This window comes from Myodes glareolus, chromosome 4 (assembly GCF_982192425.1).
Source record: "Myodes glareolus chromosome 4, mMyoGla1.1, whole genome shotgun sequence".
NCBI classification, from domain to species: Eukaryota; Metazoa; Chordata; class Mammalia; order Rodentia; family Cricetidae; genus Myodes; species Myodes glareolus.
The window spans coordinates 94,041,441-94,069,380 of NC_142029.1; the positions used below are offsets into that span (position 1 = coordinate 94,041,441).

At 44.9% G+C, this 27,940-nt stretch overlaps 1 long non-coding RNA gene across 2 annotated transcripts; it reads left to right on the forward strand.

Annotated features, from left to right (window-relative positions):
• Positions 1-307: 307 nt before the first annotated feature.
• On the forward strand, positions 308-27,940 carry LOC125416053 (uncharacterized). 2 transcript variants are annotated; one of them, XR_015737631.1, is made up of 7 exons: positions 308-362; positions 749-788; positions 14,100-14,194; positions 16,104-16,231; positions 16,492-16,662; positions 21,488-21,521; positions 26,901-27,940. It is a non-coding gene; the product is annotated as an uncharacterized LOC125416053 (long non-coding RNA). The 2 variants fall into 2 exon arrangements; XR_015737630.1 differs by having other exon boundaries at positions 310-362; positions 749-961.

Here is a 27,940-nt window from a genome sequence, read left to right on the forward strand (position 1 = left end):
TAAGCCCTCACTCCCTTTTTTCTATTCTGAGGATTAATTCCAGAGGCTTGCGCATGTTACACAAGTATTCTCCCAGGAGGTATACTCCCAGCCCAACGTTAAATTTTCTTTTTTAAACAAAGAAATTTTTTTCTCACTAGTGCTCCTCACTGATCATAAAAACTATTGCACATAATAAAAATGGCAGCACACCACACTTGGAGATTGTATTGACATTTGAAACACTAGAGGAGACAGGCCTGAGGCGGGGTAGAACAGACGGCTCGGTACAAAGTCTGAGCTCTCCTGCTCACAGCCTCAGACCCGTCTGAGCATGTTTGGATGAATGACTGGCCAAGCAGGCTGCCCAGAGTTCTCCTTGGGTAAGGAACTAAGAGTTTGGAAGAGAGAAGAGAGAGAGAGAGACAGACAGACAGACAGAGGCTGACTTAGGAATGCTGAAGTGAGATACCAGCCTTCTTCTGACACCCATGTGCTAGTAACAGAATTTCATAAACACAGAAGAAAGGATTTTTTTCTAATGTCTTCATGTAAAAAATGTAAATATTTAAAAATTAATTAACTTTAAAAGACGTGTCATAAACATTACTACATGTTCAAAGGCTACTAGAATCCAGACTGGTGACGTGACTCAGAAGTATGCCAAGGCTAGGAACTGCCCGGCTCAGTTCTGCCGTCATCTTCTGCCTCCCAGACCAAAGATGACTCAGCACTTGATTTTTTTCCTTGTCTTTCCGTTGCCTTTCAGATCTCGCGTTCAATCCTTTGCTGCACAGGAGACCAGAAAAGTAAGTGTGTGGCACCTTCTGGCTTTATCGTGAAAGATCATCTAAAGAGACAAGGGAAGGGCTGTTTACAGCAACTAAATTCACCAGGTGGAAGACAGGCAGGGGGCCTGAGGCGAGGCTCCGAGTTCCACCTGAAAGCTCTGATCTTGGAAACTGGCTCTCACAAAGTGGAGGTAACTGATTTTTTCATTAGGTTGCTTCTGAACCAGGCATGATTGCTAACAAAGTGCAGTAAATCTATCACCACACAAAATTTAAATTTGCATATGGACAATAGACAACATGCAAAAAGAGTGTTTGTACTGCCAGGTGGTTGTGGCCTTTAATCCCAGCATTCCAGAGACAGACTCAGATCTCTGAGTTCGAGGCCAGGCTGGTCAATAGAGTGAGTTCCGCTAAAGCCAGGACTACATAGGAAAAAAGAAAAAAGAAAAGAAAGAAAAGAAAGAGTGTTTGAACTAATTTATAGCTCCACCCACGCATTACAAATCTTCTAGAAGAAGTCAGTCCAAGGTAGCAAAGGTCATTCCATGTGCACTCTAGATTCTGTTTTATGTTTCTGTTCAGTCATCCATGGAGTAAGCCGTCTCTACATCTTCATGATACTAAAATAGTATCCGTTTCACCTCCACTCTTGGATACCGTGCTCACATTCTAGGAAGGAAGAAGTAGAGAGGACAAAAGCATTATTCATCTGTCCTTAAAGAACATTCTCAAAAGTCTTGCATAGATGCCGCTGTCTTTCGCTTTTATGGCAATAACTGTCATGTCAATTGCCAACAACCAGACATACTGGGAAATGCAGTTTTGTAGTTTGACTCTGCCCCCCTAAAGTATGTCAATGTTCTGATTATAACCAAGAGGTGATCGGGTGTGGTGCACACACCTGTAATTCCAGCACTTTGAGGGGAATGGAGGAAAGAAACTCAGGAATTCAAAGTCATCCTTGGCCGTAGAGCAAGTTTAAGGCCAGCATGGGCTACATGAGATTTAACTTTAAAAATTTAACTTTGGGGCTAGAGACATGGTTCAACAATTAAAAATATTGACTGCTTTTCCAGATGACCTGGGTTCAGTTCCCAGCACCCACACGAAGGTTCACAACCATCTGTGAGTCTAGGTCCAAGAAATCCAATGCTTTCTTCTGGCCTCCAGAGGCACCAGGCACACATGGGGCACAGACAGTCCTCCAAGCAGAACACCCCTTCACAGAAAATAAGCTAATATTTGAAAAATGAATTTTGAGGTCAGACATAGTGGTGAGCACCTTTAACCCCAGCACTCGGGAGGCAAAGGCAGGCAGATCTCTGTGAGCTCCAGGACAGCCAAAGCTGTTTCACCGAGAAACCCTGTCTCAATAAAAACCACACACACACAAAAATTGATTTCTGATACAACATAAGATTTTTATGTGAAAATTCAAGATGTCAAAATAATACTGTGTAACAGGGGTGGTGTTAGGGATCTCTAGCTAGGGGCCCCATCCCATGCTTTGGTCTCACTCCTGCCCATCCTAAACCCCATCCCTGAGAAAGTCTGCCAAAAGTCAGCTCCTCCTAGGAGCTGGTCAAGACCACACCGACAGGCTAAATAAGACCTGCTAGCCATATTTACCATGTGTACCATGTGTCATTTCCCCTGCCTTCCCAAAGGTCCCCAGGAGTTGCTTTCCTATGCTCAGATTAAACCTGGATTTACTAATTTGACTTGATCTAATTTATTACTGGCAGCTGTGTTACTTCCGGGGGACTTAAACTTTTCAGGTGGGAATGGCTATTTCTCTGAATTAATTTTAGTAGATGGGAAAGAGATGGAGGGTTGACTGTTGTTCAGCAACTGAGCAGGTGGTTGCTGAAAGATTAATAATGACAACCCCTACACGGAACAGGCAAAGCTCAGCAGAGAGCTCCAAAGGTCCTCCTGGGATCTGGTTAGCTCCTCAAACTCTGAGTTAACAAAGGCACATAAATTGTGAGAGAGGGAATGTATGTGACTGAGAGATACTTTGCAATTGCAATACTCCACGTGCATTTCTTCTAGGGACATCTTCTGTAACCCTGTGGAAGACTGGCTTGAGTTAATAGGTGAGCCTAGTCCAGGGATTTAATTCGCCTCCAGAAACTGAGAGATTATGAATCACATAAACGCTGTGAACCAAAGTGAAAGGTTTCTGGACCTCTATAAGCCTCTCCACTGACGCAATAATCCAAATCAGACCAAATCAAACCAAATTAGAAAAAGCCCAGGTTTAATGGATACAAATGCTCCCAGATGGCTTTCCAGCTTCCCAGAGAGAAGATGGGAAAGGAAGACCAGAAAACCATGAGTCTGTTCTCTGGGGGATGGCTTAAATACTCTATGGGAGTGGTCTTGAGCATCTCTGGGGAGGGGTCATTGTTTGACTGGCTTTCTCAGGGGACAGAGTCTGGACTGAGGCCGCTCCAGGAGAGGAGCTTGGGGTGGAGCCTCCACCCGAACACAAAGTACTGACGTCCTGAAAGTATGAGGCTGACCCTACTCACACCTTCCATTTTCCTGATCTCTCTTTCTAGAAAAACATGTCACTTAAAAGAGATGAAAGAAGGAAGTAGTTCAGGGAGCAGGTTTAGATAAAGCTTCCCTCCAGCGGAGTATGGAGTAATCTGAAGGGACCAAGGCACACAGGACAGGGAAAGGGAAGAGCGACTCTGGAGAGGACTGCTCATCTGACTCTTCCCTACCTTTTGCTTTGTAAGTTAATTGATTGTCCAACTATACAAATATATTTTAAAGTCAGTAAATCGAATCAACTAAGACTTATAATATAAGAAATATGAAATATATTGCTGGTACAATGTAAATAAGGACAACTACTTGGCAAGCTGTCTGTCAGAACCTAGCGAGCACTCAGACTCATCAGTCACACACACACGCGCACACAGACACACACACACATATATATGGCATATTGAAGACATTTGTACATACAATAATAATACACACAGAAGTCTATATATTCACACACACATACATATATAAAGAGCTACCCTAGTGTCCATAATAAGAGAAATGGACAAACAATATGTTAAAATAGTATGCCATGAAATGATATGCTGATAGTTCAAGTGTTAAATAATATATATTTGATAACCTGAATGATATTAAAGCATAGTTTTTAGCTTCATATGAAAAGAGCCAGATGTGGTGCCAAGACGCTATCTCCAAAAAAGTAGAGTAGGAGGAAAAAAAAAGAGAGAGAGAGAAAGGAGGATAGGTGACTCAATGGCAAAGTGCTTTTCTTGCCTGGAATTTATAAAGCCTTAGATTAAGACCAGAGAGAGAGAGAGAGAGAGAGACAGACATACAAAAAAAAAAGACAAAGAAGGCTGGACAGAGGTGGCGCAAGCCTTTAATCCCAGCACTCGGGAGGCAGAGACAGGTGAATCTCTGCAAGTTCGAAGTCAACCTGGTCTACAAGTGCTAGTTCCAAGACAGGCTCCAAAGCTACAGAGAAACCCTGTCTTGAAAAACCAAAGAGAGAGAGAGAGAGAGAGAGAGAGAGAGAGAGAGAGAGAGGAAGAAGAAGAAGAAGAAGAAGAAGAAGAAGAAGAAGAAGAAGAAGAAGAAGAAGAAGAAGAAGAAGAAGAAGAAGAGAGGAGAGAGAGGAGAGAGAGAGGGGGTAGAGAGAGAAGAGATAGAGGAGGGGGAGAGGGGGGAGAAAAGGGAGAGAGAAATAGGGAACAATTTATGTAAATTAAGAACACATAGACACAAAATAGATTTATAAGATTTCAGTGAAGAGGGATAAGTCTGTAGCTCAGTTGGTAGAGCCTGGCCTGGATGAAGTCCTCCTCAGCACAGCATAGCCAGGCATGGTTGTGCACAGCTGCAGTACAAACAAATGATCAGAAGGCAGGCAGATCTTTGTGAGTTCGAGGCCAGCCTGGTCTACAAGAGCTAGTTCCAGGACAGGTTCCAAGTTACAGAGGAACCCTGTGTTGAAACCCCCCCCCCAAAAAGTGTTAAAACCAAACAAACAAAAATAGCCAGACAGTGGTGTCACATCCTTTTAATCCCAGCACTTGGGAGGCAGAAGCTGGCAGATCTCTGCTACTTCGAGGCCAGTCTGGTCTACGGAGTGAGTTCCAGGACAGCTGTTATGGCAAAATGAAAGAAAAATCAAAATTTTTCTATCACGGACTTCAGAGTTAAAAAAAAAAGTAGTTAAAAATTTCCACGGCACATTTAATCCTCAAATGCAGGGGTACATAGTACTTCCCTGTTGACTTCAGCTCTGTACAGAAAACAATCCATGTGCTGATTATAGTTTAGGAAGCTTATTACCCCTGTGGTCAGTGCTAGCCAAACTCAATGCATGCCTTTTTCTGACCATCACTTGCCAGAGAAACCAGCCCTGCCAATTCACGGATTACCAGGCAGCATGCGCTGGGGAAGAACGCCAGTAGAGCCAATCTACGCGGTAGGGAAGGGAAGATCAGCCAAAGTATAATGACCTGAACTGGCATTCAGTCAGATCATGGGGACTGTGCTGGCCTCTGATCAAAGGTCTGGTGCTTTGTACTGTCAGGTCTTGGGCAACAATGCCATGTCATAGTATAATCTGAAAGAGTAATTTAGAGTAAGCTATCGGGAGTGGGGTATTGTTTGCAGCCAAATTTATAAAGAATGGCGGTCTGGAAGATATCATACCATCTTTCTATTGTAAGGGCAGGAACAGTTAAGAGTATGATCTGAGGCCTCTTAAGATGAAAGGGAAGAGAGATCTAAATATTTTTTGCTACAAAACCATTTTTGTCCCAGAGGAAGGTCTTTTCCCGAACAACCTTCTGATAGCTTCTTCATCCTGCTACAGGGTATGATTTGCAGTCTCTGCTCAGCTACTCCCTGCTTCACAGAGGTGAGGCAGCCCTGAGGACTTGATAAACCAAAGCTATCCTCATCCATCCACTGCAGATAGAGTCTGCCTGAAGTCTAAGGGTCCTACCTGATGGTTCTTTAAGATCTTCCCCAGACTTAAGCTAGGATATCATTGCATGAATAGGTGGTAAGTTTAGATTCTGTAGTTCAGAGTTTTAAAGACTTTTAGAAATCTGTCAGGCCAACTTGTTTTCATCTTTGTAGAGTGTGGCTTAGAGAGAAGAACTGACCCTGTATGGCAGCTCGCTCACTGCCTCTGAACATACACCTATAGAATACCAACTACATTCCGGGAATCCTATTAAATACTGGGAGTACATAGTGGCCTAGAGAGTCATACAATGTGCACACTAGTTAGAGCCAGTCTTCCTGGATTCCACTTTATCATCACTACTTACCGGCTGTGTGACCTTGGTCAAGTGACTTCTTACTGCTCCAGTCTCATCTCCTGTAACATAGGGTGATGGTGAGTATGTGTTCAAAGGATTGTCACGAAACTTAGAAGAGTCAGTAGACGAATCTATGCAGAACGAAACAGTGCCTGGCACACAGTATGAACTCTACACACGCTTGCTAATTGAAACATCAGCCATTTGCCCTCTGGACGCTCTCTGTCCTTTGTTTAGTCAGACAGCCCGGCACATTAGGAGAACGCTCCGCCAACCAATCTAACCAGTTCTATTTAAGTGCACAGACACGTCTGGTTTATCCTTATCTAACTCATGTCTTCCTCTGCAATGCTCATTATGGCGAGCATTGGTGTCTCATACGGTGTCTGTGACACGGTCGACTGTACCAGTATTTGATGAGTAAACAAATGGATCGTGGAACTAAAGGAGCAGAACCGGACATCCTGAGAAGCAAAGATTTAAATGGCGCCTTAAGGGATAAGAGGGAAGCAGCATTTCTTCCCAAAGAGCAGGGACCATGGATGTTAGATGGGTGGAACAACCGGAGCAAAGCCTCAGGAACATGAAGGAGATTGGCTTCTTCTCTCCATACAGCCACTCTTCCCTTAGCGATTGTACCTAGCTACCCTGGGAGCCTGCCAAGCTCAGCTACCCATGTATCAGGTAGCAGCCCTCTGAGGAAGCCAGGTGCTCATTTAGATGCTCTGGGAGTTATCAGGTCGTCTCTCCTCTAGCACATGTCCGTTCCATAGGAGTTGGCTGTTCAGAAACCCAACAGGAATTGACAATGAACACATATTTACTTAGCCCATCGATTCATTGCCAGAGTTTAATTACACCTCACCGCTGGCATCTTCACTGTGAGTTCCTTCCATCAGGAACACGACCAGAGCATTTACTTCTCAAAATTGTAAAACATTTTTTTTTTAAGTTAAAAGCCCTGATGGTTCTTGTGACAGATATCTGGTGCCCATCAATATGCATCCTTGATTTCTTCTGTGGCGATTGCATCCTAGGTTGTTGTCTGGGCACAGGGACACTCAGAATAGACATTTTTCTCTCTTGCTTCAGTACAAGGTCGGATGATAAGTAGACATGGGGTGTTCAACTCACCCCAAAAATGAATTGAAAAGGGGTGACATTGTTATTTACAGCCTCTCCTCTTGATGGGATGTTGATATTGAAGTTACCTTTCAGATCTTGCCAGGTGACCCCAAGAATGGAAAATGTCTCAGGGAGTTAAGGAGAAGAGTGGATCTCTGATGCACCTTAGTTACTCTCGTGTTAATGCTGCCATGAGAGACAACGTAAGGTCCCAGAGTTCTAGAGGATTCAGACCATTATGGTGGGGAAGGCTTGATGGAGCTCCTGGAGCTCCTTACACCATGGCAGGCCATGAGGAAGACAAGGCTAGACCACGGGTCAGGCCCTATCCCTCAAAGACCCACCCCTAGTGACCTACTTCCAGCAGCTAGGTCCCAGGTGGGGAGCAAGTATTCAAAACACAAGACTGTGGGGTACATTTTGGGTTCAAACAATAACGTCATGGATGGCATAGGTGCGTGCATCAGACTTTTATGCAAAAGTAAAATAATTTTCTTTCTTACTTAAACCATTGTTCCTTTGAGCTCGATGTTGCTTTGCTTCTTGGCAACACACCTACCCTAACTAGAATTGCTTTTAGGTTTTTTCCATCCGGCCATCTCACTATTTTCCTCGCATTGGGTCCACAACTCTGATAATAAAAACTAAAATGTAGCAGCAAATGAGGGTAAGGATGACAGTAATAATTATAACAGTGGCTACGGGGCAAATACTTCGCCTTTTCCTTCCTCACCCCCAAATATCACACATTGTGAATTTCATGGCTGCTTCTATTATTTTCGGACTGTTTCATTTGAATTCTGTGAATGTGCATAGTTAAGAGTCATCCTATGAGTGGGAGAGGAAGTGATAAAATATGTACAAAAGGAGCCGAAATGCTCTGGGAGGAATTTAGGTAGAAGGAGACAGGAGATTGTCCAGCAGCAGATAAATAGGGACAACTACAAAGCAATGGTATGTGATGATGGGGAACTGGGTTCAAGAATAATTTCTACGGCTTGTTGAGAAAATAAACAGGGTATCTTTTCAAGCAGCTTTCAAAACAATGTGTAAATATGAATGCATTTGTATGTGGATTTATTGTTAAAATTACTTTCCGGGGGGAGAGGTAAGCAACATCTACCCTTTCTTCTAAGGTCCCAAAGGCAAACCAAGGCACAATACTGCCCAAGTGTACCCTGGGGAACCAATGACATTATTGAGCTTCCTTACAGAGCATAGAAGAGGGGTTCTTTGAAGGGGCATTGGTGCTTCTGTCCCCCCTTAAAGGTCATACCGAGAGGGGTTGAGGCATTTCCTGTAACCATTGATAGAGGTTTCTTCCCCTAGCCACCCCAACACACACTATAGACTCTAGGCCCTCCCTGAGTTCACATGCAAATAAGGCAGGGTTGCATGCAACAGGTATTCATGATTTTCTATAACAAACTTATATGATTTATATAAATTTTGAGGATTGTGTGTGTGTGTGTGTGTGCATGCACGTGTGCGCGCGCGTGTGTGTGTGTGCAGGAATGTGTATGTACACACGTGTGTATGCAAGTGCTTGCGTCTGCAGAGTCCAGAGAACAACCTCAGGTATTTTTTCCCAGGGGCCCACCACCTTGATTTGTTTGCTTGTTTGTTTGTTGTTGTTTTTCAAGACAAGGTTTCTCCATACAGTCCTGGTTGTTCTGGAACTCACTCTATAAACCAGGCTGGTCTTGAACTCACAGAGATCGGGCAGGCGCCTCTTCCACCCAGCTTCCACCTTGATTTTTGAGACAGAGTCTCTTAAGTGACCTGGAACTAACCAAGAAGGCGTGGCTGGCTTACCAGTAAATCCATCTGTCTCTACCTAAGCAACACTGGGTATGCAAATCCATGACGCCATGTATTGCCTCTCATGTGGGCTCTGAACTCGTCTCCATGCTTGCACAGTGCACTCCCTATGGACAGAGTTATTGCCCTAGCCTAAGTTTGTGTTTTTTTAGAAAACAATTCTTAGGCAGTGGTAGAAATAGGAACAAATACCATACTTGATTAATACTTCTACGTGGTATTGATCAGAGAGCACAATGTCAAATTGTGCATCTATAACAAACCTTAATACCACAGGGGAAAATATTGGGCTGTCTAAATTATGACAGCTTGACACAGGCTAGAGTCATTTTGGAAGAGAGAGCCTCCGCTGAGGAAATGCCCCCATCAGATTGTCCTGTGGTGTATTTTCTTGGCTGATGATTATGTGGGAGGACCCAGCTCACTGTGAATGGTGCCTCCACTGAGACTGTGGTCCTAAGCGCTGTAAGAAAGCAAGCTGAGCAAGCCAGGGGGAGCAAGCAAGTAGACTGCAGTCCTCTGTGGCTTCCACATCAGCTCTTACCTCCAGGTTCCTGTCTTGTTTGGGGACCCGCCATGTCTTCCATCATGTGGACTGTGATATGGAGGTCTAAGCTAAAATAAACCATTTCCTCCCCAAGCTGCTCTTGGTCATGCTGTTTTATCACAGCAGCAGAAGCCCTAATTAAGGCATATATGAAAGGTGTTTTCCTATTCGTACAAAGGGGATACCTTAACTCCAGCTGTCCTATCAACATGCTACTAAGAAGCCAGGATGTCCTTTCATATAACAGCTCATGACGCCATCTTACGAGTTTCCAAGACTACCAGCCCAGTGACAGGGTGCACACCTTTAATCCCGGCAATCAGGAAGTAGAGGAAGGCAGATCTCTTGTGAGATCGAGGCCAGTCTAGTCTACACAGTGCGTTCTAGGACAGCCAGGGCTATAATACAAAGCAGTGGTGCCCAATATTCTTAATACTCCAACCCTTTAATACAGTTCCTTGTGTTGTGATCCTGAACCATAATTTTTCTTGCTACTTTATAACTGTAACTTTGCTGCTATTATGAATTATAATATAAATATCTGATATGCAGGATGTCTGATATGGGACTCCCGGGAAAGGGTCATCTGACCCTCAAGGAAGTCATGAGCCACAGGTTGGAGAACCTGAAAAACAGATCCGATCTCAAAACAAACACAAAACCTGTTCTGCCATGGAAGAGAGATGGAGATAATTCTCTTCATAGTTTACTAGGCAGAACTAGCTTGTACTAATCACCTGCTTTAGAAGTGAGCACATGGAAAATTTACTGAGGACTGTCTCTGCCACACATACTTGTGGTGATTATGTTTTCTTAACTCCAAATACAATGTTCAGCATAGCAGGTACATAATTAAATTTAGGGGTTTGTTTGTTTGTTTGTCTGATTGTATTCGATTTTCAAGACAAGGTTTCTTTGTGCAGCTCTGGCTGTCCTGAAACTCATTCTGTAGACCATGATGGCCTCGGACTCAGAGATCTGCCTGCCTTTGCCTCCTGAGTGCTGGGATCAAAGGTGTGTGCCACCACACCCGATTTTAGGGTTAGTTTTTAAAGAGAGTACATACAAAACAGGATATATGAATGGGTGCTTGCTACAGATTTTAAAATAGTCAATAATGGGAGGGAGATATAGCTCATCCAAAAGGCCTTGAGTAGAATTTCGCCAGCAAAGCAAAACCAAACAAATACCACAGTCAACCAACAACGGCCTTTGCTGTGAGAAAGGGTAAGGAGACTGAACAAAGTGAGGCACAACTGAAGGCGTCTCGTTCTCCATTTCATTTTTTTAAGTGACGAGACCTGTCTGCACAAGATACCATAGTCTGAAGACCGAGACATGACAAAGGCTAGCCAGGAGACAGAAAGGCATTTCCATAAGCGCAGAAAACCATATGTATGCAGTAAAAGCACTGTGGTTCAAAAACGTGTGCCGTTGCCTCTAATCTGAGCCAAGATGTTTCAGGAGCGCTCATTGGTTCGTGACGTGGCAGCATACACAGTACAGAAGCGTGTATGTTGCACGTGCCAAGGGTCCAGTGAGGTTGCTCGATACCACATGGGCAAACACTGCCAGAAGCAACTCTGATTGGTTGCATGCTTGGTTTAATTTGATTTTTGCTTGATTTTAAATAAGTCCTTGCTGTTGCATGTTCAGAAACCTTTGCTATTGACACTTTTTTTTCCCACGACCCCCATATTTGGCTACATGGTTTTATATGGGAATGCAAGGCATACTTTAACAACCTGAGTCCTTCAATGTTTTATTTAACCTCTGGTGGTGGATTAAGAGATGGTGCTAACAAGGGCCCAAAGGGATGGGGCTAAGAGGCAGGTCTTGCCTACCACTTCTACTGAAGAACTCTCACTCTATGTTTGAGCCTCAGGGGCAAACAGTTTGCTCTCTTCTTCTTCTTCTTCTTCTTCTTCTTCTTCTTCTTCTTCTTCTTCTTCTTCTTCTTCTTCTTCTTCTTCCTTCCTTCCTTCCTTCCTTCCTTCCTTTCTTTCCTCTCTTCCTTTCTCCTTCTCTCCCTTCCTCTCTCCTTCCCTCCCTCCCTCCCTCTCTCCCCCCTCTCCTCCTTCCCTCTGTTCTTTTTCTTCTTTCACTAATCTTAATTTGAGGTCTTGTGTGTGCTAAGCACAAGCTTTACCACTGAATTCACACCACAGTCCTCCCTCTCCTTTCTGTTCCTCCATCTGAAGTTTCTTGGGACCTACAGAGACATTTCCACCTTTGGGAGGCTGTTTTCAGTAAAACAAGTTGTTCAGGCCCTTGTGTTCTTATCAGTTCCAGCCTTATAGGTGCCTTAATTATTACCACCACTACAAGAACTAAGTGATGGAATGTCACCTGAAAGGAAGAACATGCCCTGAAGTAGGTGAAGGATGGCCCTTTGTCAGGGCAAATGAGAGCGATGATATGTCCCTTGAAAATTCTTGTGCCTTGAACCTGAGTGTGCCATTGAAAAAAGTTCACACTTGGTCCTCCAACTTCCTTCCTGCCCTTAGGAAGCTGGTGCTGGATTGTTAAATGCTTCATCTTATTGTACTGTGTCTTGGTTAGTTTTATGCCATCTTGACACAAGCTAGAGTTATCTGAAAGAAGGTAATCTCAATTGAGAAAAATGCCTCCATAGGATCCTGCTGTAGGGCGTTTTCTTAGTGATCGATGGGGGGGGGGCCCAGGCCATTGTGGGTGGTGCCATTTACGGGGGGAGGGCCTGGATTCTATAAGAAAGCAGGCTGTAGGAACCATGAACAAGCCAGTAAGCAGTACAGCAGCTCCATTAGCCCTCCGCATCAGCTCCTGCCTCCAGGTCCCTGCCCCATTGCAATTCTTGTCCTGCTTTCCTTTGATGGTGGACAGTGATAAGGAAGTGTAAACCAAATAAACCCATTCCTCCCCAAGTTACTTGGGTCACAGTATTCCATCATAGCATTAGTAACCCTGAGACAGGCTGTAATTTATGCCCAAATTGCCTATTTGCTACATTTGGTAATGAGTGACTGTAGCCTCAGATACTCTGGAGAATAAACCTGAGCCTGGGAGTTAGGGCCAACCTGCCCAACACCATGGGAACTTGTCTGAAAAACCGACAAACATATCTCATTTATTTGCTAAGATTTCTGAACACAAAACCATGTATGTTCTCATCTCCCTAGGAATTAGGTACCGAGAAAAATGGGGGCAGGAGATTATATATACTTATGTAAGTATATATAAGACATTTAAACATTTACATTCTAGGATTTCAGTTTAACCAATCTTTCTCAAATTCCTTCGGGCCATTAATCTTACAAATTCTCTACACCATAAATATATCAACCCGCTTTGATTTCCAGACTGGTTGACTTCAGGTTCAATGAGTAATGTTTCTAGTGTGTCTGGGTGAAGGTGAGGAGAACACACACAGATGGTACCCAGAAACTCAAAAATACGTAAGCCTGTCCAAGAATCATGAACACAGCTTAGGAGTCCAGAGCCGGGTAGAGGGTGGCAAAGACAGCGGCTGAGAGAAAGACACTGACTGCAGGGAGGAGAGTTTGGGAGCTCAGGTTTCCTGGATGCCCGGGAGGGTGGGGCCAGTTACAGAGAAGGAAAAGCTGCTTTATGGAAAGGTGCTGGAGGCAGGAACAGCTTGCTGTCTGAAATAACACAGAGAGAGTGAGTCAGCCCATGACATCCTTTACATCAGTGGTTAAGGATGGGTGTGGCTGGCCTCCTGGACACAGGTAACCAAAGGACACGGGAGGCCGCAGCCTCCACCAACAGGGATGCAACCCAGTGTTGACACTGTGTGCTAATTCCAGCACAGACTGGCTGACAGCGGGGCCTCTGTCTGGAGGACTATAGGCTGCAAAGCAGGGACGTAATCTTGGAGCTATTTTTAGCGCAGCATCTCAGGGCATAGAGGACTTAGGACGTGCCTGCAAAGGGAATTCATCGGATGGAAATGCAGGCGTGTAGCCTACTTCACTTCCTTCCCCCATCCCCAAAGAGTCCTTTCTACTGCCTGACCCGCAGTGGCCTCGCTTCCTACCTCTGTGGTGAACTTATGCAAGGGTCCTAAGGCCTCTGTGCAAGAAACGCTCAGCTGCGAGACAGCAAAACTAGAAGACTCGGTTGGAATCTGCTGCTCTGGCGAGCCGAAGAAAACAAAGTTTCTTAATTCTTCGGTTTTTAACAAGTGCCTCAAAGAGGCTCAGCTTGGTTGGAAATACTGGCACGGTGGAATTCAGTAGAACCTTAAACAAGCCACAGACAATTTCCCTTGTGCTACAGTGGAAACTTCACGCTCTCACAATACCTAAGGGCTCTCCTACCAATAAAACTCGTTTGTGGAGTATGATGCCATCCGAAAAACTCTGATTGGCTGAGTGTTTTGCTGGCAGGCAAAATTTTTCCAAGAACCTTTTTAGGTAGCAGACAAGGTATTTGGTTTTGGCTTTTCTTCCAACACGTTCATCATAATAACAACTAGCATATACTTTCTCCCCCCCACCCCCACCCCAGAGGCTGTTTCTGCAGAATCCTTCAGAAGGTCAGAGTTCACTTTTCTGGAGCATCTCAGTGCATACATACCTCTTGGTCTGGCAGTCCCTGACTTGGTAAGTGGGGCAACCAGAAAATGAAGATGCTTCCTTCCTCCGCCTGCCGTGGGCTTTCAGATTAGACAGAGCAGTGAGTGGTGATTTTGAAGCTCAGCCAAGAATTGTCACAACAGAGGATGGGGAAAACCAGATTAAAGGAGCCCGGGGGCAGCAGGAAACCTTCAAGTTTGAGATGTTTATTAATTTCTCGTGTGCAATGTGTTAAGCTGGGCAGGTGGACCCTGTGCACAAAGAAAACACAAACACATCAGGCTTCCTTGCCTGTGTGCTACGGATACTACAGACACAGAACACTGCCAGTTCTGCACTTGTGCATCCCAGGGATACACAAGCAAAAGGAGTCTGTGTTCACTGGGCGGTCAGGACAAGCACACGGACTCCAGTGAGGCAGGAGGCAGGATTCCTTCCCCTCCTATTCTCTGGCTTACTGGATTACTGTTTCTGGCTAATATGCGGCTAGGCTTAGATGAGAGACAGAGCCAGAATCCGAGATGTAGCACTGGCCTGCCATCCCCACCGCCTAAGTTCAGGTCTCAGTGTAAAAAAAAAAAAAAAAAAGGCAGGGCCTGGAGAGATGGCTCAGCAGCTGAGAAGGTTGGCTGCTCTTCCAGAGGACGGACCTGAGTTCAGATTTCTTCAACCACGCTGGGCAACTCTGCTACACAGAGAAACCCCCGTCTCAAAAACCAAAACAAATGAGCAGACAAAAAAGCCAAAACAAAAACAAACAGACAAACAAAAACCAGAAAAACAAAGAACAGAAAGGCTAAAATAAGCAAGGTGTTAACTTTGAAATCCAGAACAAACAGTGGAGGAGACCATTTAACATATCAAAGTGGACCTGGCCTCCAGGTTCTCCCAGCATCCCTCAGTCCCTCCCAGTTACAGGGTAAGGCTGGCATACCCTCCCCTCCACCCACACTACTCTCCAGTCCAAGGGCTGAGCTGTCCCTTCCCCCAGAGACTTTTCCCTATAGAATACAGACATTTTGGTTACCTCACCATTTGTCTCTTGCCTGCTGCCCTGGTTCCTCTCTCTCCTCTCTCCCTTCCCCTCCCCCTCTCCCTACATGGCCCAGCTCATCCTGGCCATGTCCTCTCTGGACACTCCCAGATGTCCCTGTCTCTGCCTCTGCTCTCCTTTTATCTGTAATAAACTTTCTCCTCCACCTACCGAGGCAGTCATGCCCTTTCCTTTCCTTTTTCTTTCTTTCTTTCTCTTGTTTATGTTTTTCCATTCACGCGGTGGTGAGGAAGCACCACCAATGATTAGCCAGGCCTCATTATTTCCACTTCTCCTTCCTCCTTCCATTTCTGCCCTCCCACCCTTCAGAAGGTGGACTGAGAAGCTCTGGACAAGAAAGTTAACTTGACTGGTGACACCCATAGAGGCTTCTTGTTAGCAGATGCACGTGGCAAATCCTCTGGTTCCTACCATGTGGAGACTGCAGGAGAACTGACCTGCTAATGGACTCTTCCATTCCCAAAGTTTCCCCCCCTTTCCCGTCTCTAAAACTCAAAGACCCCCCACCCCCACCCCAATCGTGTGTGCGCAGTCTCACCTCCTCAGAGAGATTGCAGCCTTTCTGCTTCTGGGGATGTCTATCTGCTTTCTGTTATTTCCAAATGGCCTCCATCACTTCAGATTTAACACTTCCCTCGTTATAAGAACTAAAAACGGATCCTTACGCTGGGACCCAGATCACCTGATAGAACTCTTACCTACCAAGTTTCCTGGGTGTGACCCCCCAGGTATGGGGGACGATCACCTTAATTGACCCTGAGCAATTATTAGAGAGGGCGGCTTTGAATATAAAACAGTTGGTAAGGTATGTACGTAATATTCAGGGGACATGGGTTCAGCCTCCAGCACTGCCCTAACTGTGTACTTTTGCAATCACTGCAGTTGTTAAGTTGAAGCCGGAGGGCCAGAGATTTGAAGTCACCCTTGGCTACGTGGAGACAGAGAGTTCAAGGCTGACAGGTTTTAGAAGATCCGTTTCAAACAAAAGGAAGTTTCACGAAAGTCCAGAGGTAGGAATAAGGTAGGGGCAATTTCCTAGGAGACTTATCTGTTTGTCCTGTTGTCCTCTGGATGGGCTCTCTCTAGGGGAGCATATTAGCGCCCTCTTCCATGGGGCTCCAATTTTGTGAGAGTTTCCTAACAGTGTCTAGAGGGAGGGGAGAGAACAAGATGGCAAATCTTCCCCCAAGAAGTAGGAAGAGGATGATATCACTAGGTGAAACGAGGGTACTGTGGCAGCTGATACAGCTGAATCTTTCTGTCTTCACAGTTTGGACTTCAGAGCAGAGAAGACAATAATAGGCGGATGTGAGTTTCCTGCAACACAGAAAGCCAGCCTTTGAGAGATGGTGAACGTTGGTGGGGTCAGAGGGACAAGCTAGGTGGTGGTGTCTGCTCTCGTCAGGTCACGCATAACATAGATGAGTGAAGGAGGCAGCAGGTACGTGATTGGTTGGCCCCAGATATCTGGAAAGACACTGGAAGGTCTCTGGTCACTTTCGTTTGCTTTTAAACTGACCCACTGGAGATGGCACTGGTAGTTAGTCAGGTAGTCACTCACTGGTACAAACCATCATCCAACGTTGGTTCAGTCTTCAGCCTGGGTCTTTCTTGTCCCACCGACTCTGGCCTGCCTCTGTGATGAACCTTAGGTTCCATCCTGAAATCAGTTACTGCGGTAATGAGATCAGCTGGCCTCTAAATCCACAATTGTCCCTTTAAACTTGGCTGGCTCAGCAGGCTTGGCTGGCACAGAAAAGTCTGTGACAGACAATTGTATTTATTCCAGGCAATTGTCCCAGACTGGTTACTCCCTGCTTCCTATGCACCTGCCTCTCCACGCTGTCTGTTCTCCCAATATCTGAGTTCATCCTTCCCAAACATTGACTGAGAGTGGTGCTCTTGGCTCTGTCCAGAACAACTCAAGGGTCTGTGCTAACTCAGCCCCTGGGGTGGGGCAGAGAGAGCAAATAGGAGGTATGACGTGACGTATAGTCATTCTCCCGTTGACTCCTGGCTTGCCCCGCTAACCACTACAGCTACCTAACTACACAGTGGCAGCGCTGGCTGCAGGGTTCCTCCCCAGCAGCAACCGGCTAGACCAGGTTTATCAGGTCCCTTTTGAGAGGGTGGTGTGTGGAATGTGGGTCCTGCCCTAGGAAGGCTGATCCATTAAGGAACTAGAGGGCAAAGAGCAAGAGGACTTGAAAGACTCTGAAGCCCCAAACTCAGCACTCCTGGTAACTGTACAGAGGGGCAGGGAGGAGGCAGAAGTAGCCACAAAAGGTGATCCTTGAGTCCATTTCTTCTGTCTCAGGACTCTGGGGATCTTCCTGACCCTAACTCTGAAACCCCCGCTGATAGTCACCCTATTGTACCGAGCCCTGTCTTTCTCTGTCTTAGTAAGGCCTCTCAGGGAATGATGTCTGGACTTCTCTTTGGGATCCTCTGGCTCTGCGCTCTGTAGGTCACTTCCTTCTTGTCTCTCTTTTCCAGAGACTGGGGGATGTACAATAGGGCAGACTAGATGTGGTGGGGATTGCGGTAGGGAGTAAGGATGGGAGCGGAGTTCAGAACAATGGAATGAGATCTCTACCCTTAAATCTCTGGGCCCCAGAGCATTGCCGAGGCAGGGAGAGAGAGTGTGCAGTTTCCCTAGAAATCTGGTTCTTTCTGCGCCACCTTTACTGATACAGGGAAAACGGAGTCCCTTTTGGGGCTCTTAAAATGACATGACTTAAAAATACACTCAAATAGAAGCTCAAGGAAAATTTTGTTTATTTGTTTATTATTTATTTTTTTCAAAGACAATTTTATTAAGAGTTTAAAAGAAAGGACTGAAGAGATGACTCAGTGGTTAAGAACATATACTGTTCTTTCAGAGGACCCGAGTTCGGTTCTCTGTAGCACCTATGTTGGGGCTCTCACAACCATGTACGACTCCAGCTCCAGAGGGTCTGACACCACTATTCTCCAGACTCCTGCATTCACATGCACAGATCAACACACAGACACATAATTAAAAATGAAATAATTTTAGTCAGGCGTAGTGGTGCATGCCTTTAATGTCAGCACTTGACAGCAGACAGACCTCTATGAGTTCAAGGGCAGCCTGTCTACAGAGTGAGTTCCAGGATAGCCAGAGCTATACAGAGAGCCCTTTCTTGAAAAAACAAAACCAAACCAAGCACAAAAACCAAGGCAAGTAAAGTCATCACTCCTTGGATGTAACATGAGGGCTGGCTTGTTTGGGTTTTCTGTCCCACCCAGTACCCCACAGCCCGCAAGTCCCAAAGAAAATCTCACAGAGTCTACATTAGGTTATAAACTGATTGGCCCATTAGCTCAGTCTTCTTATTAACTAATTCTTACATTTTACGGTAACCCATAATTCTTGTCTGTGTTAGCCATATGGCTTGGTACCTTTTTCTGCTGTCAGCTCACATGTTGCTTCTTTGGTGATCTGGGCAGGAATGCAGAGGGAGCTTCCTGCTTCCCAGAATACTCCCATTCTCTTTGCTCCACCTCTACTTCCTGTCTGGTTTTCCCACCTATACTTCCTGCCTGGCCAATCAGCATTTATTTAAAATATGATTGACAGATTACAGACAATTCTCCTGCACCACTTGGAGGAGGAGTGATGGAAAGGTCACACCATTGAAGTTAGCGTGGAGGTCAGACACATGGCAGCCCAGCTGCCCAGAATGTTGGGGAGGAAAGTCAAAAGTGTCAAGGAAAGCATGCTTAGAAAAGAGAGAGAAGGAAGGGAAAGGGCGTGCAGAAAGTTTACAACCCTCACATGACTGCTGCCCAAAAGCCACTGCTTTTGGAGTGGCGATTCTGGGAAGGAAAGCTTGCTATCTCACTAGAGAACTAATTATTCTGAGCCTGGAGAGATGGCTCAAAGGTTCAGAGCACTGTTGCTTCTCTAGAGGACCTGGGCTCAGTTCTTTCTACCCACACGGGGGTTCATAACCATCTATAACTTCAGTTCCAGGAGATCCAATACCCTCTTCTGGCCTCTGTGAGCACCAAGTACACACATGATACACACAGAAACATGTATTGTATGAACAAATATGCAGGCAAAACACTCACACAAAAAGTGAAATGACAAAAATCTAATAAACAAAATGTGCCTTTTGTTTTGTTTTGTTTTGAAATAACTATTCTGCCTGTTCTTTAGCATGCCTTAAAGTGAGCCCACTTTCCTAGGGGTAATATCTTAGCCAAAGTGACTGAACTAGCCCAGCTGGAATGCTGAGTCTCCAACCAGGCCAGAAAGTCTATTCTCTTATAAAGTGTCAGAGTAGAGAAAGGGGAGGAACAGGATGGAGAAAATTCTTGCACTTCTGGGTTACAGCCTATACCCTCAACAAGCCAGGACCCACTCCTCCTCAATAAGCCAACCAAAGGAGTCAAACTAAGAGTGAAAGGCAGAAAGAAAGAGATCTATTCACTATGGCCATATGGGGAAGAGGGACAAAGAGACCCAGCAACTCCTACAAGTCTGACTTCAAGGATCCAGGTAGTGTTTATCTAGAAAACAAGAGACAGGCAAAACTAAACAGTGGTGCAAGGTGTGGTCTCTGCCCACCATTGTCTCAGCTATATATAGGTCTGTCCTGCAAGGTCATCTAGAAAATTATAAACCCTTTTCCCTGAGATAAGTTCCATGTCTTGATGCCCCCAGGTCAAATTACTGGCAAAATTATAATTCAACGGTCTGATAGCGGAAGAGGGGCACTCTGACTGTCTCTTTAGAATGTATCTATTCCTGATGGACCAGTTACATTGTCATGTATCATCAAAGCTCCCTGAGGGAGAACCCTGGAAACCCTGGAGATGGTTTGGTGTAGTGGAATTCAGCCACGTAGCCATGTAACTGTAAGTAGGCTATGTGAGTTCTTTGGTCTGAGCTTCTTCCTCTATAAACCACAAATAACAATCACAAGAATCAGATTTTACAGTGTTCTAAGGACTACATTTAAGCACTACCAAAACCCTGCCCACAGACTCTTTGTAAAGAGTCTTACCATCATGCCTCAGTTCCTTTGTGGTTTTTTAAAAAAAATGGGGCTAATAAAATATCCATCACCTTGAGTTGTTTTGAATTCTAACCAAGCTAATATTTATAAGAGCCTTAGAAAGGTGCCTAGAACACAGCAAACTCCATGTGAATATTAAATAAAATTATTCATTCCACTATTTTCCGGTGCTTTGCCCAGACAGATTCTTCATAATTATTGCTGTTAAGTTTCAAACCTTGGACAAACAGCTGGTGTGCCTATTTAACATCAAAACAGATCTAACCTCCAGGTTCTCCCAGCATCCCTCAGTCCCTACCTGTTACAGAGTGTGATTGGCACACCCTGCCGTCTACCCTGAACTCTGTGGTCCGGGGACTGCATTGCTCTTCCCTCAGTTCTTCCCTATATATACGGAATCCAGACACTTTGGTTACCTGTGTCCCTTTCGTACTTTTGTCCTCTTGGCTGTTGCACCTGGTTCCCTTCTCTCTCTTCCCCTCCCTCTCTCCCTACAATGGCCGGGCTCAGTCTGGTCATGTCCACTCTGGACGCTCCCAGATGTTCCTGCCTCTGCTCTACTTTTATCTGTAATAAACCTCCTCCTCCACCTACCAAAGCAGTCATGCCCTTTCCTTTCCTTTTCCTTTCTTTCTTTTTTCGTTCAATTGTTGAAATTAGTTTTAATGCATTCACCAGGACTGTGAAAGAGTTGAGCCTGGCTTCTCCTAAGATAGCTATTGTTTCTATTGTTTCCCTCCCCTGCTAACGTTGCAAGTTGTACCTTGCTAGAGTTTCAATGCCTGTGTCCCTTCCCAAATCCATGTTGAAACTTGTTCCCCAATGCAAGAGTACTAAGAGGTGGGGCCTCTTTGAGGTAATTAGATTGTAAGTGCTGTGCCTTATAGACAGGATTAATATGTAACGAAAGGACTAGAGGGAACTGGCTCAAGCTCCTTGTGTCCTTCTGTTCCTCTTGTCTTATGAAGATGGCTTTTATCCCCTCTGGAGGGTGGAATAACAAGGCTCCATCTTAAAACCAGACATTGCCTTTAACCAAACACCTGACACTGCTGGCTCATTGGTCTTAGAATTCCCAGTCTCCACATGTGAAAATGTAGTTCCGCTGTCTATAAACTACCCAACGGTTGATAGTTTGTTAATTGACCAACAGAGGCAGGCTCATCTCCATCAGCCCTCTCTTCTTTTCTCTCTACTCAGTGTTTTTTTCTCTTCCAGGAAAGGAGTTGATTGGTCAATCCACATGGACCAGGTAAGTCTGTGAGCAGACACCATAGTGCAGCTTGCACCTTCCATGTCTCCTACCTGCTGCCCTGCTTCCAATATTTCCTTTTGTGATTTTTCATTAAAATACCCAGAAATTCACTGAATATTGTGTCTAATCCTAATTAAGTGCATGGTTATTGCATGGTTATTAAATTTGTGTGAGGGATTCAAGAGCATGTTCTGAGGTATAAAGCCTAAGAAAGAAAGAAATCTGCCAGAAACACTGTCAGGTGTTCAGGCAGTCATTTGTTTGGTTCCCTTTCTTCTGTTAATTGATTGCTCTATTCATTTGTAAGTTTACACACACACACACACACACACACACACACACACACATGCATGCACACACACGCACACACATAAATTGTGAGAGTCAAAGTATTATGGAATATTAGTTGAAGATGTGTTACATTCATTTATGCTGTGGAATATTTGCTTAATGATGCAATGATGTCTTGTATTCTTTTGTGTTGCATTTGTTTAACTCTGTGAAGCTGTGTTACTTTGTCCATCTGAAATATCTGATTGGTCTAATTATGAGCTGATTGGCCAATAGCTAGACAGGAGAGAGAAATAGGAGGAGCTGTCAGGCAGAGAGAATAAATAAGAGAAAAGAGGAGGGAGCAAAGGAGAAGTATAGAGGACGCCAGGGGCCAGCCACCCAGCCACACAATCAGCCACAGAGTAAGAAGGAAAGAACGGTATATAGAATAGAGAAAGGGAAAAGCCCAGAGGCAAAATGTAGAAGAGAAACTTGTTAGTTTAAGAGAAGCTGGCTAGAGACAAGCTAAACTAAGGCCTGACATTTGTAAGTAAGATTATGTCTCCGTATATTTATTTGGGAGCTGGGTGGCCGCAGGTCCCCAAAGAGTAAACAAACAAACAAACAAAAAACAAAACCAAAAACCCAGTTATACCAAAATTTGTTTTAAGTTTCAATTATTGTGCCTAGGATATCCACGAAACAAAAATGCTTCTAACCTGTAAGCCCCTCATCCAAGGACAGATATTTCCTGAAATGCTGGAGGCTATTGTTATGTTTTTGCTCCCCTAAATACATTTGTTTAACCCATCTGTACTGGGTGAGCTTGAGCACATGTAGGCAAGAAATTTGTCAGGGTTTATGTTTGCCCTGATACGATGGCCTTGTGGGTTTGCCGTTTTGAGCCTTTGCAAAATGTGACTTGGGGTCATTTTCTGACAACCCAGAAACGGACCTTGTCAGAGCACATCATCCTGACCACTATTTAAATAAAGCTTGCTTTAGATTTGGTTCAAAATTATGGCAGTGGTCTCGTACTTGCTTGGTACTTTTCACCATGTATTAAGTCCTTGGCAAGTTCTTTTAGACTTCCCTGTATCCCCCCACTTTATCTTCAAATGTCCTCTCTCAGACAGTTGATGTTATGTTTTGTAGATGAGGATGCCCAGGATTAGATAAATTTAAGACTTGTCCTAGTTCACACAACTAGTGACCTTTGACCTGACCCTCTCACCCTCCCTCTGTATTCCCAGGCTCGCCCACATTCCCACAGGAGTCAGACTTGCCTGCTCTCCAGCCTTCTCCTTTCTTCTCTCTAGCATGTAGAATACTTGCTAATAATTTTGGTGGCCAAAAGAATTTAAGTATAGCATTTCTCTAAATGACAGGTCTTCAGCCCCACCTTCCTCTTTGCAACTAAAGCAGCGGTTCTCAACCTATAAGTCAAGACCCCTTTGGGGTTGAATGACTCTTTCACAGGGGTCCCCTAAGACGAATCAGAAAACACAGATACTTATGCGACTATTCATAACAGTAGCAAAATTACAGTTATAAAATATCAACACAAATAATTTTGTGGTTGGGGTCACCACAGCATGAGGAACTGTATTAAAGGGTCGCGGCATGAGGAAGGTTGAAAAGCGCGGCTCCAAAACGTCTTTTCTGTTGCACCTTCTCCACAGTGACAACCCCTTGCTGTTCCCCGCTCTACGACCTGTCGCCGACTCAGAATTTCAACCCAAGAACTAGAACAGGAAGTGTTTTTAAACAGCCTGTCCCTCTCTCTAAATAATTAAAGAAGATCCTATCAGGGAGATCAGGTTTTTATTAGCTCTTCTCAAGTTCACTGTCACTTGCACTCACTCAAGGCTGGATTGAAGGTTGAGGTAGACAGCGAAGAGAAAAGTGCCCTCGCTTGAACAGTGTGTTGGGAGCGCATTGCCACCGGGCATTCACCTTCTGCCCAGTCTCTTTGCCGGTAGAATAGAGAGTGAGCTTGACTGATGTGTTACGCTGCTTTGGAAACAAGCTTAAAGGAAATGAATGAACGAAGTAATGAATGAAATAATTGTTGAGCCCGGGTAATAGTGGGTGTAATGTGGGCAGTGCAGGGCTTTGAGAACACTAGCTCCAGGCCCTTGCAGGCTGCATAGCAGCTCCACAAATGGAAAATAAGCAGCAGGGAAAAAATGTCTAAACCGTGGAAATGGAACACAACTTCCATTCACACATATCTTCTAAACCCCGGGCTCAGCCACACTGCCTGTGCTTTACGGGCCCCTCAGAGGAGGAAGCAGGCCAGGAGCCCACCCGGACACCACGGTGTCGCCTAGCAGCACATAGGACAATAGGGAGGGAATTGGTTTCCCAGGAAGCAATTTCTCTATCAGCACCGAGGTTGGGCATTTGCAAGAGGAGAGGTTAGGCTGACCACTGGAAGGATTCCATCTGCTACCCAGAGTCCTAATTTAGATAGCGACCCTGTTAAAAGGACGCTAAGAGATGTAATTGTTTAATGTGGAAGAGTGTTGATTTAGAGATTAATAGTCTCCAGGCAATGGCAGCTAGCTGAGAGCGGACCCCACCCACTGGAGCCCTTGAGCTGACTCTTCCTGGTGTCTTCTCTTACTAAATATAAAATGAGGTCAAATGGCACATGCAGTAGGGGTTAGAAGCAAATTGAGGATTCGCTAATAAATATTTATGCTGCCTAGCTCATCACGGGGCTTATGTAGATCTTTGTTAAACTCCTGTCAGTTTGACTGCTTGCCCCAACTTACACCAGGATGTGGTTTGCCAGAGAGGTCATTAGCCTTGCTCCTTGTCAGTTTAATATTCTGTTTCTGGAAGAAAAAAAGGAAGAGAAAACCTTAGGAAATATCAGCTACTTTGCATGGAACGATATGCTCTGAAAAAAAACAAACAATTAAAGCAAAAACACCTCTATGTAGTTTTCCAAAGGCCTTCTGCCTCAGTCTGCAAGAACTTGAGACCCTCAGCTCCATCTGGCTTCCCATGGGGTCTCTGGTGTGTAGGGGAGAGCTGCACCTATTCTGGATTACAGCAGGCACTGTGGGTCAGTCAAGTCCATCTGACGGAGCCTGGAACAATGGTTCCTTTTTGTCCTCTGCCCACCCACGCCTGTTGACTCAACCTTGAGACTTGAGAAAACAGAAAACATGTCTGCCCACCACCTCCTCCTCCTCTGTCAAGTCACCGAGTCTCTTCAGGGGCCTCAGCTGTGAATGAGCAGATTGGACTGGGTGAGTCCTTGCAGTCAGTACCACTAATCCCTTTTATCTGGGCTGATGCCAACTGCAATCACCCCTCCCTGCCTCTGGGAAGGCACCAGGGGCTGTCAGGCTAATGTCCTAGTTTTGGATTCTGAAATGTCACTGTATTTATGATTGCTTTCCACGCTGGCCCTCTAAACCACCAGGATCCCACTGAGTAATAACCTTGAGTGACTGCTCTAATTATTTTCTGTATGACCTTGGGCAGGATGGTCATTCACTCGGAGACTCGGGCCCTTTTCTATGGGGTTAGGGGTATAAATTGGACTTGATACGACTAAAGATGTTTGATATAGTGACTTGGAACCCATCTGTTGTCAAAGGTGCTGCAGAGCCCTTTGTGTGTGGATAAGACCTATAAGATTTTTTGTTTGTTTTGTTTTTTAATAGTGCTGGGGATATTGTTCAGTGGGGAGAGCTTGCCTAGCTTTCTGGAAGCCCTAGATTTCATTCCCAGCAGGGCTGGAGAGACAGATGGATTAAAAGAGGCCTAAAGACTGTTTTCCTAAGTAGATTACCAGCCCAAGGGATGGTGTCTCTGAGGACACTGTCACTTTGCCTGGGAGCATCTCCCCAGCTGCCTGATCTGAAGAAAGGATCCAGACAGTAACTGTTAGCAAACTCCAAGACAACATCCTGTGCAGCCCTTCCTTTGGAGAAGGAGGGGAGAATCTGACTGAGATCCTAAGAATGCCGGCTCATTGCGCTTCTCTGCGTCAGTATTTCCACTAGCAGAGAAGCGTCTAGAGATGGAGAATTCAGGATTCTGAATTTGTGACCAGTGACAAGCTGGTATTGGAGCAGTTATTCAAGCCCTTTGGATCCCGTTTTTGCATACAATGGGCTCTAAGCTTTCCTATTTGGAGAGTTCATAGAATTTCAAGTGCTGGAGTTGAGGCAAGTGCGCTCCGTCCCTTCTCTTCCAGGACTTCGGTGCAGTAGGATTTTTTTCAAGGTGTGTTTTGATATACCTTAATCTGTGCCTCCATCGACATGTCCTGTGCTTAGCTGTGTGGGCCTGGCACATGACAGACACCTGTCAGGGATTTAGATTTCTGTTGGATAATGATGGGGTACTCTGTACTATTCCTGCTTGAGTTTTTGTTTACTTTATACCAGTCATTTTTCCTTAACTTACTCCCCTACCAGTTTTGGCTCTTTGGTGAAGATAAAGCAGAAAGCAAGGAGCAGGGTAGAAATTCATCTGCGGAAACTGGGAACCAGCAGCCCAGGCGAGAGGTCAGAGGAGACAATGGAAGCTGGGGGAGATACCCCAGTTTCTAGGCAGTCATTCTGGCTCCGCTTTCACCCTTGACTCTCACATCTCCCTCCTCACCATCTTGCAGTCTCCTTCTGGGTCATTCTCAAGGTGATTTGTCCCCGGCATCTCTTTACTTCTGTCCAGAGCCGCACTCACCAGAATGGCTCGGCTGGAAGGCATGCAAGGGATGCCCTTCTCACTGGTTCACAAAATCCAGTCTGTCCCCTTCCTGTGAATTTACAAACAGTTAGTGACTGCTTCTCAAGGAAGTTTACAAAAAGAATAAAAACACTTGGGAGAACTTTGGAAATACGTGTGGCTTCATTTCAACAATAAACAAATTTCAACTCAAAACCTGGCCTGACCTACTCTCTAGCTGGGTAACTTTGGGTCAGATCCTTAGTTTTTCCATTGGTAGGATGGGAGTGGGGAGACCAGTACCCCAACCTTATAGGCTTTTGTAAGAATTAAATGAATTATTAGTCTTCAAAACTCTTCCCTGCTCTCTACTGTCAGATTTTAACCAACCTGTTCTGCATTTTTTTCTAGGCGAGAGACTTCAACCGCACAACCCACCCTTGCCTCACTGATTCCTAACACCACTCATGGCCCCTATTGGTGTCAGGACCAAACTCTCTGTCTGGACTCCCCGAAGTTCTCCTTGGACCAAAGCTCGTTTTTAGAAGAATGAGATGTGCGAGAGGAGGGTGCAGATTGCAGATATACCATGAGCAAGGCCTGGGAAGAGGAACTGAAAATAGGGAACCCCGGGGGCCAATCTGTAGCACCTGCTCAAGGTTTGTGTTCCTTCTATGATGCTGCTGCTAATAAGACACGGGTCCCTGGACAAGTCACCAAACCCCGTCTGCTTTTCTACTTATAAACATTCCAAAGAGAGGCTGGAGTGATGGCTCAGTGGTTAAGTGCACTGGCTGCTCTTTCAGAGGACACAACTTTGATTCTCAGAACTCACACATTGGCTCACAAAAGTCTGTAGCCCCAGTTCTAGCGAGCTACACCCACCCTTTTAGACTTTGTGGGCAGCAGGTACACAAGTGGTGCACACACATACGTGTGAGCGAAGTATCCATATACATTTAAAAAATTAAAAGGCAAAGTTTTGGAGAAAGTTGAATGAACAAATAAACACAGCTGGTCCTTCATAGCCACAACTTCCACAATCGTAGACTCAAGCAACTATAGTTAAAAAAATATTTTTATTGATGTTTTTGGTGTCTAGTAACATAATCTTCTTGTCCCAGAACTTGGGAAGAGGAAACAGAAGGATCAGAGTTCAAGGCCATCCTAGCCCTACTATAGATGTAGGCCTGCCTATATGGAGCTGAGTTGGAGTGGTGCTTGCCTAACATGCTTGAGGCCCTTAATTTAACTCCCAGTGTTATATCAAGTAGTTGAGGTAAAACGTGACTATAATCTTAGCATTTGACAGGTGGAGGCAGGAAGATCTGAGGTTAAACATCATCCTTGATATTGAGTTTATAAAGAGTTCAAGGTTATCCTGGGTTATATACTCAATTTTAAATAAATGAATGAATAATTAAATAAGTAAATAAAACATTGTATCTGTA